The sequence below is a fragment of the Canis lupus genome, chromosome 19, assembly GCF_003254725.2.
Source record: "Canis lupus dingo isolate Sandy chromosome 19, ASM325472v2, whole genome shotgun sequence".
Lineage (NCBI taxonomy): Eukaryota > Metazoa > Chordata > Mammalia > Carnivora > Canidae > Canis > Canis lupus.
Window position 1 is genome coordinate 31,642,522 of NC_064261.1, and position 21,812 is coordinate 31,664,333.

At 54.1% G+C, this 21,812-nt stretch overlaps 1 protein-coding gene and 1 long non-coding RNA gene across 5 annotated transcripts in view; one reads left to right on the top strand and one right to left on the bottom strand.

Moving 5' to 3' along the window:
• The window catches only part of STEAP3 (STEAP3 metalloreductase), a 44,645-nt gene extending 27,547 nt beyond the window's left edge, over nucleotides 1-17,098 (bottom strand). Inside the window, exons 1-3 of one of the 4 annotated variants that reach the window (XM_049097203.1) lie at nucleotides 17,019-17,033; nucleotides 11,376-11,463; nucleotides 10,403-10,720 (exon numbers count right to left, since the gene is read on the bottom strand). The gene's annotated coding sequence lies outside the window, so the exon portion shown is untranslated. Of the gene's footprint in view, nucleotides 1-10,402; nucleotides 10,721-11,375; nucleotides 11,464-12,250; nucleotides 12,412-17,018 lie in introns of those variants that run through there. The other 3 variants (XM_025429494.1, XM_035702039.2, XM_025429505.3) reach the window with 3 other exon arrangements.
• Nucleotides 17,099-17,287: 189 nt separating this feature from the next.
• On the top strand, nucleotides 17,288-21,670 carry LOC118351532 (uncharacterized). The gene is made up of 2 exons (XR_004807098.2): nucleotides 17,288-20,864; nucleotides 21,429-21,670. It is a non-coding gene; the product is annotated as an uncharacterized LOC118351532 (long non-coding RNA).
• The last annotated feature ends 142 nt before the right edge of the window (nucleotides 21,671-21,812 follow it).

A 21,812-nucleotide genomic window follows, 5' to 3' on the forward strand; every position in this document is an offset into this window, starting at 1 on the left:
TCAGGGAGCCGCAGGCAGCGACTGAGAGGACCTGGGCTGGGCCTGGAACTGGCTATGGGACACAGGAGCGTCGCTGAGCCTCTCTGGGCGGCTTCTCTAATCCAGCTGCTGTACCAAATCACCTGCGAGCCCCTGTAGCCCCAGCGGCCTCCCAGTGTGGGTTTTTTTTTTTTTTTTAAGATTTAATTTATTGGGGATCCCTGGGTGGCTCAGCGGTTTGGCGCCTGCCTTCGGCCCAGGGCATGATCCTGGAGTCCCAGGATCGAGTCCCACATCGGGCTCCCTGCATGGAGCCTGCTTCTCCCTCTGCCTGTGTCTCTGCCTCTCTCTCTATGTCTATCATAAATAAATAAATCTTAAAAAAAAAGATTTCATTTATTTATTCATGAGAGACAGAGAGAAAGAGAGAGAGGCAGAGACACAGGCAGAGGGAGAAGCAGGCTCCATGCAGGGAGCCCGATGTGGGACTCGATCCCGGGACTCTAGGATCTCGCCCTGGGCTGAAGGCAGGCACCAAACCGCTGAGCCACCCAGGGATCCCCGGCCTCCCAGTGTGCTAATGGTCCCACACCCAGGGGACTGCTTTCAGCCATAGGCCAAATGGAAATTAAGCACAAAGCACCCTGAAGTGCTTCTTGCCATCAAGATTCGGTCCCGGGACAGGAAAATGCTAGGTTATAATGCCACCTTGTGAGACCCCCATCCCAGGGGCAGCTCCTTCTTCTACAGTTTTGATGGCAGGGACAGAGCCACCAGGCCAAGAGGGGGTGCTGAGGTCAAATCAGGGCCCTGCGTCACTTACTGGGCATGCCTCAGGCCCCCTCCTTTATATATATATTTTTTTTAAAGACTGTATTTACTTGAGAGAAGGAGAGGGTACAGAGGGAGACGGAGAGGGAGAAGCAGACTCCCTGCTGAGCAGGGAGCCCGATGCGGGGCTCAATCCCGGTACTCCGGGATCACGACCTGAGCCAAAAGCAGATGCTTAACCGGCTGAGCCACCTGGGAGCCCCAGTCCCCTTCCTTAAAATGGGGACACTACTTGTACTTTCCCACAAGGGTTGCTCTGAGGAGGAAATGAGGTCCTACGTGCAGGAGCTCAGAGCCAGGTTTTCTGACGGATGCCTGTGCCTCTGTGTATCGGTGCACAAGTGTATGAAACCGTTCTCTGGGTGCTTCATGGGCCAGGGTCGCCTCTCAAAACTCTGCCCTCCCAGGGCCCAGCACAAGGTCTGCTGCTGGCATGAAGGCCAGAGAAGGGAGGACAGGTGGCACAAGTTCTAGAGGCCCTGGGGGGCCCAGGAGCCCCTGTTGCCTGTCCACATGGCCTAAAGGTGAGACAGTGACTGATCCAGGCTGGGCCCTGGCTTCTGGTTGTTTGGGTTGTTCTATTTACAGACCTGGAGGGTGGAGGAGGGTGTGGATCAAATTACAGCTGGAGTCCAAGTGGCAGGCTGGGCCCCGCAGGCCACACACAGACCTGCCCCCCACCCTCGGACCAAGCTGCGGACAAAACAGCACTGAGGCTAGTGGGGCAGGAACTGGCACAAACCACAGGTCCTGGTCCTCTCTGGGTGTTTGCCCAGGCTTGCCTGGGCCCTCCCACTTCCCAGCAAGGTCATGACACGGGCTGTGTTCGTGGCTGGGAGCCATGTGGGGCCCACTGGCCGGCCTGTCCACTCCTGCCCGCTGCTACTCGCGTTCAGGCAGGCCACTAATGGTGGCCAGTCGCGACACAGATGGCTTTACAGCCTCTTCTGTGAGGGCAGCCGGCCACCAACCCTCAGACTCAAGTGGCTAGGGCAGTTGATGTCCGTGAAGGGGTCAGAGTAGAATCATAAGTGTGTGTGTGTGGGGGGGTGGGGGGCTGTGGCACATTGCAGCTGGATGGAGGAAGGGTGGCTTCCACCCCCTTCCCATGCAGAGGCTGACTTGCCCTAATATTTCTGGCCCTGCCTGGCCTTGGGGATGGAGAGAAGGCTCTACGGCAAAGCTCTTAGCCGCAAGTGGCCCATAGTTATCTTCTAACTTGAAGTTTTATCTAGTCGATAAAATTAAGTTGGGGCGGGGACACATTCCTATTACTGCTATTTTTATTTATAAGTTAAATTTATTTCAAATGTTGTAATTTGTGCTGTATAATGTTACACACAGAATAAATCGTCTATTAACATAAACATCAACATAGATAAATGTTAAAGGATAAAGCTAAAATTTATAGAAGCTCTAAGTTTTCTTCCTGGCCCCAGGGAATGATCCTTTACAATCCCTGGGAGGTCCATACCCATCCTGGAGACCTGAGCCCAAAGGGACCAGTATCTGCCCAGCTTCCCTCATGAGACAGTTGGGGGCCAGATGTGCCTGGAGCCTTGCTCGGTGGTTGGGACTTCTCTGAGAGTCATTGCCTGGTGGCTCCTGTGCTCAGTGAGCTTCTCTACCCTCCTGTCAGCTTTGGCAAGGTAGAGCCTGCCATGTTCTGTTGCATGGCTGTAACCCTGAAACCCAGCCCCAGGCTGGGCACAGCATAGAGGTTTCATGGATATTTCCGACCACAGGCAAACATCCTGGATCTTCAGCTTCAAAACTTACTCTGTTTATTCTTGGGGACCAAAAATCCTTCCAAAATGCAGTGCATGTTTCAAGAGAAGCCGTCAGATCCTCACTGAAAACCTCAGCATCACCCCAAACTGCAAGAGGGGATGTCCTTGGGTCTTGCCCTTGTTTTTATAAGTTTATAGGTTTAAATCCTCCCTCATTGTGAGAACATTTATCACAGCTCTCTCTCTCTGCCTGCTTGCCTCTCAAAGCCCGCCCAGGTCCTGCTGTGGACAAGAAATACAGGCCACACACCACTGAGAAAGCACAAAGCCCACAGAATGGGAGATAAATTTTGCAAATCATTTATCTGATAAGGGGCTTTGCTCCCAGGTATATAAAGAACTCTTTGCTCAGTATTAAAACTCTCACAACTCAGTATTAAAAAGACAAATAACCTATATAAACATGAGCAAAGGATCTGAGTCGACATTTCTCCACAGAAAATACACAAGTCATCATGAAGAACACACAAAGATGCTCCACGTCATTAACCCCTCGGGGGAAACAAATTAAAATCATGACATGCAATTTTACAGTCACTTGGATGGCTTAATCCAAAAAGGCAGACAGAGTAAGTATCGGTGAGGATGTAGAGACGCTGGAACCCACATCCAACGTTGACGTAACAATGATATAAAATGTGTACCCACTGGGAAAGAGTCTGGAAGTTCCTCAAAATGTTGAACAGGGAGTTTAGTTTCTTTTTTTTTTTTTAATTTTTATTTATTTATGATAGTCACAGAGAGAGAGAGGCAGAGACACAGGCAGAAGGAGAAGCAGGCTCCATGCACTGGGAACCCGATGTGGGATTCGATCCCGGGTCTCCGGGATCGTGCCCTGGGCCAAAGGCAGGCGCCAAACCGCTGTGCCACCCAGGGATCCCGGGAGTTTAGTTTCTATATGACGTAGCGATCCCACTCCTAGGTATACACCTGGAAGAACTGAAAACACATTGTCCACACAAAAACACACAAAAATGTGTACAGCAACATTTCTCGTAGCATTACTCATAATACCCCAAATGTAGAAACCACCCAACGTCCACCAACTGGTGAATGGGCAAACCAAATGTACTCTCTCCATACGATGCAGCATCGTTCAGCAACAAAGAGCAAGGAAGTGCCCCTACGGGGCCACAGCACCATGAATCTTGGAACTACTACGTTAAATGAAAGAAGCCAATCACAAAAGGCCACATGTTGTGTGACTCCATTTTTTCTGAAATGCCTGCAATAGGCAAGTCTACAAAAACAGAAAGTAGATTAGTGGTTGCCAAGAAGGGGGATGGCATGGTGGTGAGGGCAGGGGAAATGGAAAGTGCTCATTGGTACAGGGTTCTTTTCTGAGGTGAGGACACTATTCTAAAATGGACCGTGGTGATGGCCACACAACTCCATGAATATACTAAAGACCACTGGGTTGTATACTTTAAATGAGGGCGTTGTATGGTATGTGAATTACAGCTCAATAAAGTTGCTATTAAAGAAAAAAAAAAAGAAATTGTGGGATGCCTGAGTGGCTCAGCGGTTGAGTGTCTGCCTCCAGCTCAGGGTGTGATCCCGGGATCCTGGATCGAGTCCCACATCAGGCTCCTTGCATGGAGCCTGCTTCTCCCTCTGCCTGTGTCTCTGCCTCTCTCTGTGTGTCTCTCATGAATAAATAAATAAAATCTTGAAGAAAAGAAAAAAAAAAAAAAGAAATTGAGACAGCACCGCCTGATGTGTGAACGAAGAGTAAACGCTTTGGGTGAGAGTCCAAGGCCTCCTCATGAGCTTAAAGCATGGAACCTGTGACATCATCATTGGTGGCTCTAAATTATTCTCTAGCCTGTTTCCCATATATCTGAGTTTCTAAGCCACACGACCTCTAGAAAAGTGTGTAGTGTGTAGTCAACATGATTAACAACTGTTAAAGGGGAGATGGTACTAGAGGTTAGTCCTCCTCTTAGCTTCTGCATGGACTCTGCAGCTTTTGCTCATGCAGCTCCTGCCCTGCACTCCAGCCCAAGCAGACAGCCAAGGGCCTTGGTACACAGAATGCAAGGAAGGTGCTGGGGTATGAGGCCCACCCTTCCAGCTCCCAGGGCAGGTCAATGAACAAGGCAGAGGTGTTCCAATGAGAGGGGGTAAGGAAGCATCATCCACTACTCTCTCAAGTGGTAGAAGGTTTATATAAGGACATGCAGCTGGAAACCAGCACATAGCTGCTAATCTGCTAACATTAGGTCTGATTTGTTTCCCTTTCCCAACCAAACCCATCCCGTCCTTAATTAGGCAGAGGATCAGCCCGTGAGAGCCATCATGGTCATCGGGAGCTTGTCCGGCCAGGCTAGGCTGGTTCCTGAGTGCAGCCATCAGAACATGAGCTCGAAGACATCTGGATATTCCAAATTTATTGAGGTTTGGTAAACTGCAAGGTAGGCCAGTGAGAACACAGGCTTGGAGACAGCTGGGGTTAGATTTCAGCCCTACCCCTTATTAGTGGGGTGGCCTTAGCAAGTCACTTGACCTCTCTGAGCCTCGGTTTCCTTATCTGTATTGCAGAGTAATGTTACCTACTTAAAGGAGATGTAGTAAGGATTATATAGGATCAGCAAAGTGCCCCGATCTGAGCCTGTTAGGTTCACTCCCTTTTCATTTTGTTCCTCTCTGTCTAGGACTTTTAAAAACCTTCTGTCTGTGTAAAGCAGAAATAGATGCACCTAAATCAATACATGGTACAGCAGAGAACTCTGCTGAATGGAGAAATTTAGTCTAAAATTTTCTAAAAATGTGCTCTGAGATAATGGCCTGGAGGAATGCACACATTTCCCACCAAGGCAATTGCAGGGAGAAACCTGTGGCTCTGTGGGGCTCGGGGAGTGAGGAGGAGAGGGGGCGGTGGAATGGGGATGAGGGAATAGTAGGATGAGGCTCGTGGTCAGGAGTGGGGCACCAGGGTGGTTTGGGACTGCACAGTGGGCCCTCTGAGCTCTCTATGGACTCTTAGTCCTAACATTCGGCTCCCTGTAAAGGATAATCCTCATGTCACTGGTGTCCCCAGGCCACCCTTCCTCACCAGGACCCCCAGCTCCTGGATAAACTCACACCAGCTGCCTCCCTGCCTCCACAGCCCTGAGAGCAGCCCCTTTCCCACTGACAGCATTGCTTTCTCTCCTGTCTGTCTTCTACCCAGACTCTAAGTTCCTCAGGTATGGGAATAGACCTAAACTTTTTGTAAGCCCAGCACTTGGCCTGGCACCAGACGCATATCAGGTCAAACCTGAGCCTCCCTGGGGTCATCTGGAGGGCTTGTTGAAACATACTGTTGGGCTCTAGCCCCAGAATTTCTGATGCTGCTGCTCCCAGGACCACACTTTGAAAACCACTGCGGGAAATGCTCGCAAAAGGTGCTGTGCGGGGGGGGGGGGGGGGGTGGGACACGGTGCTGTGCGAGGGATGAACAACTCCAGACGTGACTTCTTTCCTGGGTTTTTACAGTCAGGCCCAGCTCTTCGCCTGCCTCTTCCCTAAGTCCTCCCCGCCCTCTGGGACCTCTGGTATCCATGCTCTCTCCCTCTGCTCCTCTCAGCCTCGGGGGTCAGATGAATGTGCCCCATCTCTGAATACCTCTTGGCAGCCCAGGGCTGGGTCCTTCCGGTGAGAAGGGGGTCGGGGCCATGGTGCTGTTGCTCCCTGAGCCCGTGAGGCAAACTCCCCAGGAGGTGCTCCCATGGCCCCTCCCCCTTCCCTCACATGTGTCACCAGGCCCGCTGCAGGCCAAGGGAAAAGAGAAGGGTAGCACTGGGCTGTCTCCACACAGATTCTGGGGACTCAGGAGTCCCCAACACCCTGACTTGGAACATCTTCCAAGAGGACCGAGTTTCCTGGATGGCCAGGGATTCATATGACCTGACTCTGCATCTGGGGCTCTTCTGCTACCACAGTCTGACAGCGAGGCCAGGAAGAAGTGTTCACTGGGCCAGTTCATCACCACTCGCTGCCAGCACAGCGGCAGGATGGTGGTCAGTGCCGGGGAGGAGGTGGAAGGGGAAGTCTCCGTGGTCAGCACCAAGGCCAGCGGCTTGAAGTAGGGAAGATGCTCAAGATGCTCAAGCCCTTAGGGTCCTTCCGCTGCACAACCCCAGAGGGGACCATTCACGCTGTAATCCACGTGAATAGCAAGCTCTGGAGTTGTGCAGTGCACACTCTGTACCGGGTTATGCAATAGCTGGTCCTACCAATCCTAGTCTGAAAAGTTTCCTCATTTGTTATTCCTTGAATACCTACTATGTACCCGGTAGGCATTCTGGCAACTACCCAGAAGATGGATCTATCCTCTTGGGGCTCTTTGGAGAAAGGCCAGCTACACCCTACGGTAAGGAGCTAAGTGCTCATGTGAGGGCCTGCCAGGTGCTGTGGGAGCCAGAGAGTGGCTTATCTCTGCCCAGTGAGCTCAGGGCGCTGGCATGTGGGGGCAGCCAGCTCCCTATGGCCTGGTTAATCCAGCCAGGCTGGAGGCTATCAGGTGGCAGCTGCTGAATCTGTAGTCTCAGCGTCTGGGCTTGGGTGGCTTCTTGCTTTCTAGAGACACCTAGAGCTGCGAAGCCCCGGGCCAGATGGGTCTTGTGGGCTGTGGCTGCCCCTGACCCCCTCCCCTAGCCATGGTGTAGGTTTGCAGCATAAGGGATCAGAGCCCCCTTATTCCTAGGCAGAAGGAGGTGTGGGGGCAGGGAAAGCAGCAGAAGCAGCCAAGACAAACGAGGGCTGCTCCAGGGGCTTTTGCCAAGGAACTCAGCCTACCTCACTGGCAGGGTTCCTGGGCCTGCTTGGGGATGCATGCTTCCCCGGCTTTGCCCAGTTGATGGGCCACTTTTTCAAAGAAGCTTCTGAGAGGCCTCCCTAGACCCTTTGGGCTCCCAAGGACACTGAAAGTCAGCCTCCACTCTCCAAATGCTTGTGTGGGTAGGATCGTGCAATTACTTCCCACCCACCCACCTACCCACCAGGGGCTGGCTCCATGCAGATCTCTGACTTTTACAAGAATCCCTGAGAGCTCAAAGGCTGGTCCAGGCAGCCCTGGGAGCCCTCCTGATTTCTGCTTAGACCCTTAAAACAGAGAGGATCTCGCATTCTGGGCCTCACTTTGCATTTGGCATGTTACCATTGACTGCACATGCTGATTTGCTTTTCTGTTCATAGGGGCTTCTTCATACTCATTTCTAGGTGTCTAGCACCTAGCCTGGGGCCTGGCACCAACTAGGTACCCAATCAATTAATGTTTGAGGCTTGAGTAACCTACCTGCTAGTTTCTATGCCTAAGGGCAGAGCATACTTAGGAGTCCTGGCTGTTCTCCATGGAACCTTAGGGGCCCTCCTGTACCCAGTGGTGATTAAATACTACCAGGACTCTCTAGTCCCTTCCACAGCCTGATCATGTTGTTAGACCTGGCCAGGCATTTCACTATTTGCTAAACTTAATCACGTAGAAGACTTATGCACAGAGGAGTTTAAATGTTGAAAATAAACAGAAAAACACAAATAGACTCATGCAGCCCTGGCCAAAGTGGAAAATCAAACATCAGATGTGAGGCCTATCGGGGTACAGCCTGGTATGTGGGTGCCCAGAAGAGGGCTTCAGGGATGCTGGGTCAATGGCTCTAGGGCCCGCGGGCTCCTGAGCCTGAGGCAGAGTGGGTACAGGGAGGGTGGCAGACAATCATTCAAAATGGTCTGCCCGGGCTCCAGGAGGCTGGGAGGGGTGTCCAGGGGCAGGTGAGGCCCAGCTGTGGCCACCTGACTCAGACTGCATGCTTTGTCTCTGCCCCAGTCATGGATTCAATCTGTTTGCCTAGAAAGGCCCTTCCCCTCAAATGACAAAATTCAAGGTGCAGCAGAAAGGCTACCTTTTCTGTGAAGCCCTCACAGTACCTCCTCTTCCAGACAGAATCAATCCCTCCTCTGGTCCTCTTGGCTCTCTGCAGCACAGGTACCAGGATAGGACCAGCGAACAAAGGTGGGCACTGTCCATGAGAGGTCCAAGGGGTGGACAGTGGGGAGGTCCCTGACCCTCTCACCACCACCCTGCCCCATGTGCTGCTAATGTTGACATTAAAACTAATCCCCTTTGATATAAATAATTCACATTTCCCAGCCAGGTAAAATGAATAACAGCTTCTGTAAAACCTTTCTCATTGTATGAATGTGAAACAATCTAAGTAAAAAGCTGGCTGCTTGCTATGCAAAGAGAAGCAGCTGAAGGGAAGTCTCCTAGTTCCCCCTTCCCTCCACATGACTGCCCCTAAAGCCACATCATGTAGAAATTCTGGGCCTCCCCAGGGCTGCGAGGTCCACTCACTCCTACAGGGGCAGCTGAGCAGTCACATCACACCACCGAGCCAGAGCCTGGCACAGGGCACATCTGCAATCATCAGGAGCCAAACGAAGAGCAGTCACTGGGAGGTGTGGCCAGGCTCACACTGTGGAAAGATCCTGACCGTGGACTTGCACGCTCAGGCTTATGATTACTTCCACTTTATGGACAAGAAAACAGGTCCAGTGAGGATTCCCGTAAGGTCCCAAAGTTGGCTCTCACCCTAGTCCCATCCAGGTCCAGCATTCCAGCCGCCTCCAGGGTAGTGAGGGCGGGCAGCTCATTGCTGTGGGTATGAGTAAGAGCCAGTCACCTGGTCTGCATGGGGCTCTGGGGTGGTCTGCTCCCTTCCACCCGGCTCTCTCTCTGCCCTGCTGAGCTGCCCAAACTCAGACTTTCCAGCCTCTCATTCTCAGCTGTTTCTGCAAATCCGGGGCCGCCCTCTATCCTAGATTCCAAACAATGGCAGCACAGGTCCCAGGCCCTCCCTCTCTTTCTCTCCGGGCGAGGTGGTAAGAAGTTTCCACCTGAGTCCAGGCACCCCCTCTGATCCCTCACAGCTGACCTGAGGGGGGACAGGATAGAGGACGCCAGGTTTAAAAGCTGGGTTAGAGCCACACACATCTTAATTGGTGCGTTTCTATTTTCTCTGTGGGCATTTCTTCCTTTCTGATGGACTCTTACAAACATTTTACTGCTATATTTCTTGTAATACTGCCTGGAATCGTTATTTAGACATCATAAAAAAATCATTATATCTTTAAAAGAAAGGCTGAGAATTCCTACAAAAGAGAATACAAAAAGCTCGTGCACACACACACAAACAACACACACAAGCCGGTCCACACACAAGTATACATATGTGCCAGCTTAGTGTGACAGCAAAGAGAGGTTTATCATTATGCCACTTTGCAAAATAGAAGTGAATGAATAATTTATAGGACTTTTTACAAACATCTAGATTTTTTAATCATTCTAGAAAAATCCGGTTTGATTACTTATAGCAGCAGTTCTGAGCTAAACCAACCCAGAAATGGTGACCAAGAAGTAAAATTTATAATTCCCAATGGGCTAGGCTTCCACAGACCTGCATCGTAAACATTAACATCTTTTTTTTTTAAATACACCAGAACCCACAAAACCATTGCTCTCACTAACCAAAGGCACCGTGTGTGATAAATCCTTAAACCCTTTACTTTGAAAAAGGTTCCTGACTTAATGTACAGATGATAACATTTCCCACTTTCCTTTGGCAAGAGCTCCATCACACTGCGCCCTTTGCTGCCAGTTCCAAATAAGGGGTGCCTGCCCTGAGGCCACAAAGCTCTGGTTCTTTGGACTCCCCGGGATGCTGGGGTGCACACGGAGGCAGGCCTGGGGTTGGTAGCACGGAAGGAGGAAGCCCACACACCACCCATGCCACCGTGGATCTGTGTGCCCTAACCAGACTTACCAATGGCAGGGCTGCTGCGACATCAGGCCAATGCCAGTGTTTGAAGCATGAGGTCCCTTGCCAGCCCCACTGTGATCCCGGCCACTGCTTCTTGCTCGGATCCTCCTCTGATGTGTGGGCAGCCTGACTTTGTCTTTGAAGTCAGGCCTCAAGCTGACCCTCAAAGGCGGGGGACCCGCCGGGCTCAGACAGCTGGGCTGCTGCCCCCTCAGCCTACGCTCCAGCTCCTGGCCACAGGGACCAGCTCCCGGACCGGGAGTGGTGGCTGATGCTCGGTTGCAGAGTGCACTGCGAGAGAGCACTTCTGACTGATACTTCCTGTTTGGGAAGGAAACGTCACTGGTGATAATTAGTGGCTCAGACTCAAGTGTCTCTGCCACAGGAACTGAGGTAGGATAGCCAGCAAAACCCAGGATGCATAAAGTGAGTAAATGTCATCCAGTGCAGGGTGGAGGCTGCCTCCCTGTGTGTGTGGGGGGGGGGGGGGCGGTATGGGGGGGGTGTTTACTCTTCGGGTTACGAAGCCAAACATAATGGCTGCAGAAAGTGGCAATTTATCAACCGCTCTGGGGGTGATTTACTGCCATCACTGTGGCTGTCATTGGCTTAGGGATCACTTTCTCAGCATTTTTGTGCCAACAAAGGCTTCATGGTCATCTTTTTTGCTAGTCGGTGCCCATAGTAGGGGAGACAGACAGACAGAAGGACCCACAGGCAGAAGGCAGCACTGTCACACGGGCAAAGCATGGATGGGCATGCGCCTGCCTGCTGCCCATGGCTCTCCTAGTGACCCTGGAGGCAACACAAAGGGAGGCCAGAGGTTTGGAGGTTTTTTTCATCGTTGAAGTTAATTATGCCAAGTCCCGTCTTAGAACAAGTATATTCAACTGCTTTCCACGTGTTTGCACACTGATGGTTTTGGAAAATGGTAGTTTTGAGTAACCCTGTTCATTCTCATAACCAGAATACACACCTCCAGGCTCGGCAGGTTGTTCCAAAGTTGCAAGCAGCAGAACAGAGCCTGTGCTGCGGTCAGACCACAGCATGGTGTCTTGTCTCTTCTGCCAGAGAGAAACCTCCTGTGGGCAAGGGTATTCTCGAATCTCCCGAGTCCAGCAGAGGTGAGCACGCAGACCGACCTCCCCTCCACTCAGCTCCCACTCCCCTCTTTCCATTCCCTGTCACTCCCCACTTGCCAATGCTTATCCCTCTTGACATCCCCCTGGCCAGCCAAATCCCTTCCTCGGGCCCTGAAGACACCTCCCAGCCCCCAGAGCCTCGCAACCATTTCTCCTGGGACCAAGTTCACCTTGGCTGCTGTTTGTCACACCTTGGCAGCACCCCAGCAGTGTGACCTTGCACGGATTCCTGTCCTTCTCTGTGATTCAGCTAAATGGTGAACGTGAAAGCCCCCCCAAACCGCATCATCGGACTGCTTTGGTTCACACATTTCCTGTGCTTTGCTGTGAGCCACCCACTGCATGATGTCCTGGAATCTTCTTCCTCTGCTGCCTGGTGGTACCTTACATTGTCCCTCAGCTCCCCAATGAGACTGCAAGCTCACTGAGGGCAGGGACCTGGTGCCCCCCACCCCTCTGCATCCACAAGGCCCTGCTCATGGTACTCTGCTCACCGTGAGGCCGCAGGTGCCTGTTGGGCCCATGGGGGCTCAGGCAGTGCTCTCAAACGGTAGCGAACACGGGATTATGGGGGAGTTCAGACCCCAGGTTTCCAGGCAGCCAGAGCCCTCCATTCAGTAGCTGGGGTGGGCTCAGCATTCTCTGTCCCTATCAAAGCTTCTGGGCAGTCTCCCATCCCCTTGAAGAAGCTGTACTGTGAGGACCTCACCTTCTGTAAGAATGCAAACCCTCCAGGTGTGAGCTGACAAGAGTACGCCCATGGATCCGAGAGGGGTCCAGGTCGGCTATGATTCCCGGTTTCCTGGGGTTTTCAATGGGCCCTCGGCTGTGCCCTGAGCTCCCCCTCTACCTTCACCACACACAGCCATGCTAGATCAGAACATTCAAGAAGAACTGTAGCAAAGGTTAGAGGAAGACAAACAGGTCCAACAGGCAACACACAACAGAGCATTGTCAGCCCTCCAATCCAGGAACACCGGGAGGGCAGGGCTTTCCTGGACAGAAGTCCCCAACCCCCAACACAATCCTTGGCTGCCCCGCCCGGCACAGGCCCTTTCCCTTTCCTTCCAGCTCCAGGCACCACTTTATTTCTGGCCAGCCTGAAGCCATCTGCACGGACCAACCACAAGGGGCTTTGGCCCACCTCTTTTAGCTGCTCAGTCCCACGCCCAGGTCGTGGCTGATTCACTGGACAGTGGTCACTGGCTCCCCCTCCCTGCCCCAGTGTCCCATGCACAGAGCTCGCTGGTCACCCTGCCCCAGCACAGGCCCCTTGGATCCCAAAAAGCCTACCCTGGCGATGTAGCAGGTCACCCTATCTTCACACAGACCCCACCTGTAGGGCCCATGTCACAGCCAACACCCACCCCCCCACCGTGTGTCCTGAATGATTCACCTTTAGCGGGACCCTCAGCACTACTGCTGGGCATGTTGGCACCTCCCGAGCCCACCCTCCTCACAGCCTGACAGCCTTAGGACAAACAGCGGATGTTATAGTAACAGGAAGGGTCACCCAGCACAAAGCCCAGCACATGGGCTTTGGGAGACCTGCTGTCCCCCAGGGCACCGAGATGGCCTGCAAATTCCTTTATGTTTACCTGTGAATGAGTTTATCATCTGGGGCCTGTAGCTTCTCCAGTTTCATCTCCTAATCTGATAGCTCTGGAAGGCTTAAGAATTGTTTGCTTACATCCCACCTGGCTCGCATTAGGCGGAAGTGGGAGGTAGGAAGTTACTGCCTGGTTGCAGGACAATTAGCGCCCACCTGTTGCACTTTCTGCCAAGGGACTGTGGTGAGTTATGAGGACAGGCTGATTGGGAAGAGCTGGTGCCAGTAATTCCCAGGCGACTGCGGTCCACATCTGAGGGGGAGGGAAACCTTCTGCCCTGGGATGAAGTGACAATGCAGGCCACAACCCTGATATCCCTGATATCAGCAGTCATCGATCCCGCCCTGACAGCCCCACGCATGCACACACCTGCCCTGGCTCCCACTAGCTGAGGAACCTGGGCCTCAGTGCTGCTGAATTCCCTTACTTCTCTTCAGAAGTGAGTGGAGGCTGTGGGTTTGCACAAGCTTAAAAATGACAATGGAGGGCAGCCTGGGTGGCTCAGCGGTTTAGCGCAGCCTTCCACCAGGGCGTGATCCTGGAGCTCTGGGATCGAGTCTCATGTCGGGCTCCCTGCATGGATCCTGCTTCTCCCTCTGCCTGGGTCTCTGCCTCTCTCTCTCTCTCTCTCTCTCTCTCTCTGTCTTTCTCTCTCTGTGTCTCTCATGAATAAATAAATAAAATAATTTTCAAAAAATGACAATGGACCCTCATCCCACCAGCAGTGGGACTCGGTCTTGAGTACTTGGCGCCTGACTGATGTTCCCTAGATGTTTGTTGAATGAGTAAATGAGGCAGAATTTGGACAAGCGTTTGGAGTTAGTGGTTAGGAGCCTCCAGTTTGGTGGGAAGAATGGATTGAAGCCTCATGTTTACTTGGAAAAGTCCTATGGTTGGGAGAACAATATTATCTACCTCCTAAGGGGGTTGAAGTTTCAGATGTGCTCACAGGCTTAACGTGCTCAGCCCAGGGCCTGGCATGTGGGGAACTAAACGTTCAGGGACGATAACTGTCATATCAGGTGTGATCCATGAGGTGCCTGTGGCATGCCAAGGATGTGAAGGGCTGATGTGCAGAGGTCTGGGTAGGTTAGACAGCTGGTAGGCCCAGCTGCAGAGGACAGAGAGAGAAAAAGAGAATTCTGTAGTCGAATGTTTGAAAACCACATTAGAGTGGCCTATCCCCACCCCTTCATTCCTCTCTCCAAGTCCTATAATTTCCACAGCCCCCTGGATTGGGACTGGGCTGGCAACGTCAGAATATGAGTAGAAAAAGAGGCACACACCCCTCCAGCCCCTAGGAGGGAGGGAAAGAACCAGCTTGATCTTAAGTTTTAATAACTGCTTATAAAGGCAAGCTTCCTTGTTTTAAATTGAGAGGCCCATTCTCAGTCCAGATGCTAGAAAGCAATTTCATGGGGCGCCCATTTGAGGCCCAGCTTGGAATGCCCAGCCAAGGAAGTCGTGGCCACTATACTGGTGGGGAGGGCAGGAAGGGGTAGATCCAGCCTCAGGGAGCCTGGACATCACTGCATAACCTGCTTCCCTGGCCTGTCCCAACATGCCTAAAAATCACTCCGGCCCCTGAGGTGTTTTTTGCAGACTGGCCAGGGAATAAGGCAGGAGCACAGACTTTTCTCCCAGTCTGGAAGGCACTGGCCAGGACAACAAGCAGGGAGCCTCGAGGCCTGGGCCCATGGCCAGCTCTGCAACAGAGAAGAGGGCGGTGGAAGCCACTCCCTGGGCCTTAGCTACCTACCTTCTCTAGGGAACTGAGGGGCTTGGACTAGAAGAGCAATGAACCTAGAAGGTCCCCAGCTGATTAATGTTCAAATCCTGGGGGAAGAGAGAGGGCTCTGATATTTAATTTATTGCACTCTTAAAACTCAGCACTTCACACAGCTAATTCCCCAGGCAGGCATTACTGTCACTGTTTGATAGAGATATCAGGTGCAGCGTCCTTAGCAAGGTTTTACAGATGAAGAAGCAAGTGCGAGAGTTGAGGACTTGGTCAAGGTCACATGGTAAAGAGCTGAGATTCCACTCGGTTGCATCTGACTGCAAAGCCGGGGGCTCTCACCTACAGTCAGGCAGCTCCATTGCTCGGGTATGCGGCTTTGCACTAGAGTCCCTAACTCTCACTTTTTACTATCTGGAGCCCTGCCCAATACTCTGATGAGCGCAAGGAGGGAAGGGCCATGGGGCAAGGACAGGAGACATGAGCTGGAGAGTAATTTACCTGTTTGGCATCTCTAGGCTGGAGGGGGCACACCTGTGGTCCCAGAGTGACCACAGGTCCTGGGGAACTCAGCAGGCTTGGGACCAGCTGTCTGACCCTCTAGTGAACAGGTGGCCTGGGCTGAACTCCCTGATAGTGAACAGGTGGCCTGGGCTGAGCTCCCTGTGGGCTCTGAGGCCAGCGTCACCCCATGCCGACTCCAGGCCTTCCTCTTAGGTTGCCTGGCGGAGGCCACCTGCCCATCATTCAAGGCCTCCTTCAGGAAACCTTTTGTACCCAGTGATGCCCCCTGCCCTACTAAGGTAGGTCATTTCTCCATCAGACCATGATCAAACACCTGCTCCAAGCTGCCCCTCCCACCCCTCCCCCCATCCCCGTATGCCAGGATGGACAGACACAGGCTTAGTCCTCCAGCCCTCCTGGCTGGGTGTTGGGCGGGGGTTCACGCAGACTCAGATTCAGTCAGCCACGGGTAGGCTTTAGGCATCTCTACTTTTAACAAGCCATGCAGGTGACTGAAGGGGCACACACACGTGAGACCCTTTGGTCCTGTGGATATCCTGGCCCCTAACACTGCATTCTCTAGGCTGCCACCTCTGAGAACATGTCCTTTCTGTCCCATCAGCTGGCTCCTCTGGGCTCCCGAGTCGGATAAATCTGGATACAAATCCCTATTTCTGCAACTTGCTACTTGTGTATCTTTGCCAACTACCCATGCTTTCTGAGGCTCAGTTTCCCCATCTGTCACGAGATGACAGCCGTTCCTTCCTGCCCTGAGGGTTAACCAGGGCAGTGTGTGCAAAGCAAGCTGCCTGGCACAGATAAGTGCACAATAAATGTCTGCTATTAATTATATCATCACGGCGCTCTGATGGACAGAAATACTTCCCTGGGGCTACTTCCAGAGCCCCACTTCTAGAGCCTGTTTCAGACGCGGCCCTGGACACCTGGGAGGCCTTTGGGTGACCTCCGTCAGGGCTCCAGCAGGACGGGCCCGCATTTCCTCCCCGGTTGTGGCCCCTTGGCCCCCGGAGGACATTAGTACCTTCCCCTTCCTCCACCCAGAGCGCCCAAAGTTCCAACCGCACCCCTGTGGGCGGCCTGCCCCAGAGTTCGGGGAAAACGGTCAAGAGGGTTAAGGCAACAGCTCGGCGGGCAGTGGCAGTGGCGGGCAGGGGTCGGCCCGGCCTCCTGCGCTCAAGGTCGGCGCCCCCGGCCCGGCCCAGGCCCGCCCGGCGGGGGCTGCAAGGCTCGGGGAGGCCTGACCGGCAGGTCCCGCCCCCGCCCGCCCCGCCCCGCGCGGCCCCGGGCCCGGCCTCCCCTCGGCGCACGCGGCCGGCGTCCCCGGGGCAGGCGGGCGCAGGGTCGGGGGGCCGGGGAGCCGGGGGCCGGGGAGCCGGGGGAGCCGGGGCCGGGGGTCCGGGGAGCCGGGGGTGCCGGGGGAGCCGGGGCCGGGAGCCGGGGGAGCCGGGGCCGGGGGTCCGGGGAGCCGGGGGTGCCGGGGCGAGCCGGGGGCCGGGGGAGCCGGGAGCACGTGGCTCGGCCCCCGCGGTCCGGGCGGCTGCGGCCGCGGGGCGGGGGGTCCGGGCGGGGCGCGGCGGGCGGCGGCCGGGTTGGGGGTCACTCACCGAGGCGGCCCGCAGCTCGGAGCCGCGGCGGCGGCAGGTCCGCGCTGGAGGCGGTCGCAGGGCCGCAGGCCCCTCCTCCCGCCGCGCCGCGCCCGCCCGCCCCGCCCGCCCGCCCCGCCCGCGGGGACCGCCCTGCGGGCACGTGGCCGCCCGCCCGCACCCCCCGCCCCCGCGCAATCGGGGAGCCGCAGCGCCCCCCGCCCACGCTCCGAGCGCGCCCGCCCACGTCCCGACCGGTGTCGGCTCCTCCCCGCCCCGCCCCGCCGCGCCCCGCCCCAGCGTGCGGGCTCCGGGGCCGCCACCGAGCCGGGACGAGGGCGTGCAGGCCGGTGACTTCCTTCATCCGAGGGACACCCCAGATCCGCTGCCATTTTATGACCGAGGCTAAGTGGCGGCGACACGTGCACAGGTGGTAAGAGGCCAAGCTGTCAGGCTGAAAACGGCTTCTTTCTTTTCCTGCCGCGGAAGTGGGGGCGACACGAGGCAGCATCCAGGCAGTGTGGTCCTGGTCCTCTGCTGTCCCTTGTCCACGCACAGGGAGGACCTTTGGTCCCTGCCCAGAGCCTCAGGTTCCAAGGCCTGGAAGCTGGTGGGGAGCCCTTGGGAGGAACTGCTGAGGACGTTGGAGGTCGCCTTCCTGTGTAGGCCTCCTAGGCCCCCAGACACTACCCTGCCCCCGGGAAAGGTGGCCCCCAACACTGACTGCTGCCCCCCACCCCCATGTGGATGGCATCACAGCACAGCAGTGAGGTGGCTCTAAGGTGAGCATGTTTGGGGTGTCTCTCTAGAGGGGTGTATGCCCATCTGAAGCCCTTTCTCACATGCAGCCTCACAACAGGTGCTGAGTTATTCCCCTCCCTTTACAGGTGAGGAGGTAGGGGCTCTGGTTAGGTGAGGTGCTGTTGGTGTTAAGGTCCCTCATCTTCTGGGAGACTGACTGGGGGTTCCCAGACCCTTGGGACTCCATCTAGAAAATGCCCTGGGGGGTATATTCCAGCAGCCCTCGATAAAGAGCTTCAGATTACCCCAGGGAGCCTAACTGGGCAGGGGAGATAAGCCCTAGGGAGGTTTATCTGAGCCCTGAGGCCAGACTCAGGGGACTGGGCCCTACTAAATGGACCCCAAAGAGCACAACAGCGGGGTGGGATTGCTGCTGTGAAGGGCCTCTTCTCCCCACTCCCCCTGCCCCCCACCAGGGGATCCACCCATGAGCACCTGTGCTTGCTCACCTCCATAGGTTTCCTCCTGCCTAGAATACCCTCTGTCCCCAGCTCTCCACTGCCTGTCCCCAAGGCCCAGATCCTCTTCTGCCTCCTTTAGCTCCACCCTGCCCCACGGGCAACACCCTCTCTGAGTTCCCATGGCAGTTCTCATGGGTCCTTTTTCCATTCCATGCTCAGGGAATACCACACAACGTTCTGGGTGCCAGGGAGCAAGGGGCCCAATGCCTGGTCCCTGTCCTTGGATGGTGGGTTGCTGCTGCAGTGGGTTATAAACTGTAGGAAGACAGAACCAGTTCCTAGCTCCCTTTGGCGCCCCCCACCGACTCTCTCACACACGCGTGTGCGCGCACACACACACACACACACACTAGGTGCTCTTTGAATGTCTCTGGCTGATGGTGATCTCTGAGCTTCCTTCCTGCCATGCCAGCAAGCAGCACAAGGAGCCTGAGCTTGAAAAATGGAGGCACTCAGAGATCTTGTGGCATTCTTGGAAGGACCCTTGGATGCATCCAGCAGCCTTCCATAGAGACCTGGAGGGCCTCTCTGTGGGGCTCCCCATGAACTGAAGAGAGATGAAGGCTGACCTGACCAAAGACTATAGTGGGAAGAATATTCTAAAGGGAGCATGAACTTCTGCAAGAGAACATCGGAGCCCTCATGGGGACAGGGAAGTAGGCAGGTGAATGCCCTGCTGAAGTCCAAGAGGCCCACCGGCTCTGTTGGCCTCGGTGGCTTGCTGGTCTGTCTCCCCCTGGATTGGGAGTGCCTTGAGTGGAAGCTTATCTGGCAAGGGGTCTCGTGGGGGTGAGGGCTCAAAAAATGTCTCCTGAATACTCTGGGGGCCAAACTTTTGGAAGCAGGTGGGCCCCGTCCTGATCTAGGGGAGAGGATGGTGTGTTGACATTGGCTCAGTGCCTTCTCTTTGCCAGCCTCGTGTCTGATCAGGCCAAGGGCAGAGCAGTGAGAACCATCCTTTAAGAGATTTGGCAGATCGTGTTACTTCTCTGCTCAGCATGCCACCCCACCGCCATTCTCCCCTGGTGGCCTCCTCTCTTCCCCTCAAAGAGATTAGGCGGGGTCCTCAGGCCAGCTGGCCGGCCGTCCTTGCTGTTCCCTCTGCCTGGACCCTGGGCATCCCTGTGGCCCTCCCAGCCTCCCTCAGGTACTTGCTGAATACCATCATCTCTGTGAGACCCACCCCATCATCCCTCATCCCTCATCCATGCACCATGTCCTATTTCTTTTCTGTTTTTTTAGAAGTGTTTCTCTCCTAACATGCCGTAAACCCACTTTCCTGTTTATTGCATATTAACTGTCCGCTCCCACAGAAATGTGAGCCCCCCTGTGGCAAGGACTGTCCCCCTTGGCCTAGGTCTGTCTCATTCATTGCTGTATTCTCAGTGCCTAGAGCAGTGTCTGGCACACAGTTGAGTGAACGCACTCTCATTCTTACCCTTCATCACCAACTTCAGCCTCTCCGGGAAGCTTCCCCCATGGCTCTTGACCATCTCTGCTATCCTTGCCTGCCCCAGAGCTGGCGTGGTGCTGGGACAGAGGATGTGCCTGGTGCATGCACTGCTGGATGTCTGGGCCTAGGGTTGCCAAATATTCTCTTTATGGAGCCGCTGGTGTCAGCCTCCTGAGATTGCCCCTTTTTCTGGAGACAAGGCTAGCCCTTTGGCGAAGAAGACAAGAGTATCCAGGAAGAAAATATAGGTTCATCTCCTCCTTGGGCCAGAGAGGAGAGGAACCGTTGTGCACTCTCAGTTTCTTGGATTGATCCGACATTTATAGGCTAGGACAGAACACATCCATTTCCAGAATAAACACCCTCATTGACTATGAGGAGATGGCCACGAGAAGCCATGTGCCCATGCACTCTGACAGCTGGAAGCCAGGCCGCCTGGATCTAGTGCTGCTGAGGCCCTGGAGGGTGCACCGGTAACGAGGCTGCAGTCCCGCAGGTGATCCTGGTGCGGCAAATGGAGGAGTTTCCCTGCCACTGTGGTGACCTCGTGGGTAAAAGCCTGTCGGAACCACCCAGAGCTGAGGTGGCAGCGGACTGTGGGAATAGTCTGTGGGGACGAGCCACCGAGTGGGGAGGCAGGCTGGCAAAAGTGTGATTGGGGCCTGGGATTGGAGTTGCAAACTCTGTCTCCACTTGGCACCTTATTTTGAACCAGTGTTGTATGATGTGATAAGGTTTGGCTAAGCGGGCACTGGGCCCCCTGCACCCCAGAGCTCGGTACTCTGGCATAAGGCTGCCCTTCTTTCAGTCCTCTGTTGAAACTCTGAGGAATCTCTGGGTGGCTCAGCGGTTTAGCACCTGCCTTCGGCTCAGGGCGTAATCCTGGAGTCTAGGGCTCCAGTCCCACATCGGGCTCCCTGCATGGAGCCTGCTTCGCCCTCTGCCTGCACCTCTGCCTGTGTGTGTGTATCTCATGAATAAATAAATAAAATCTTAAAAAAAAAAAGAGAGAGAGAGAAAAAGAAAAGAAACATGAGCTCTCCCAAGAGGAAGAACTCTCTGAGCTCATTGGAATGAACTGTGGATCCACAGGAGATTTAACCGTGACCAGCACAACAGTGCGGAGAAGGTTCTAAAGGCAAGTGCTAAAAGGTGGGTGTGGATAAGGGACTGGGGATGGGGTGGGCAGGAGCAACCATTCCCCTAAGGGAGCTCACTAGCACATAGCAGGTACTTAACTCTGTGTAAGATCCGGTGTCTCGGCTTGTGACTAGACCACCGGTGGCCAATGAGAATGTAGGAAGCTGGCCCAGTACCTCCAGGGAGCATTTAATGAGCCCAGAAGCAGGTCTTCCCTGTAGGTCCATGGTAGCATCACATCGTCTTTAAGTTGGGGGAGTTTGCAAAGGCACACAACTAGAGAAGTCTGGGTTTCAGGACCTTGCTCCAACTGTGGTGCATGTGATGGCCTCAGGGGGTGGTTTAGGATTGCAGTCTCTCCTGCCCCAGCCAGCCTTAATGAATCAGAAGTGCATGTTAACAAGAATCCACAAGAAATAATGTGCACATTCTAGTTCGAGAAGCACTGGTCTGAGGTCCAAATGAAACCAGCAACTTCTTGAGCACCTGGGCCACGGCTGATGATCAGAAGTCTGTACAGGACTACACTCACCCTACTGGGGTGGCATTTTAACACTCTACCCTTTGCTTTCTCAGAGGTTCTTATGAGCCAAACAGCCTGACTCGATCTGCATCTGAATTTTTATGAATAGGAAGTCACTGACTGTCCTTCACGACACTCCATGCCTGTTCTACAGAGCTCTGAGAAGAAAAATGTTAGTGTGCTTACTCCTTTGCAGGAACTAATCTTATTTCTCTTCTTACCGTGGTGACTCGGATACTCAGACCCATATTCATGACTATATTATCCTCCCTGAATATATTTAAGTTCTACTTTATTTCCCTCCAGTCCAGTGATCTTATGTGTGTCAGGTTTACAATTAGCGTTGTCGCTCAACTTTTCACTATAAGCTATCTTAAGTTGCTTTTGGAAAAAGCCAATTGTGTAAGCAAACTAAATAGGAAACATCGGTGTGCGAC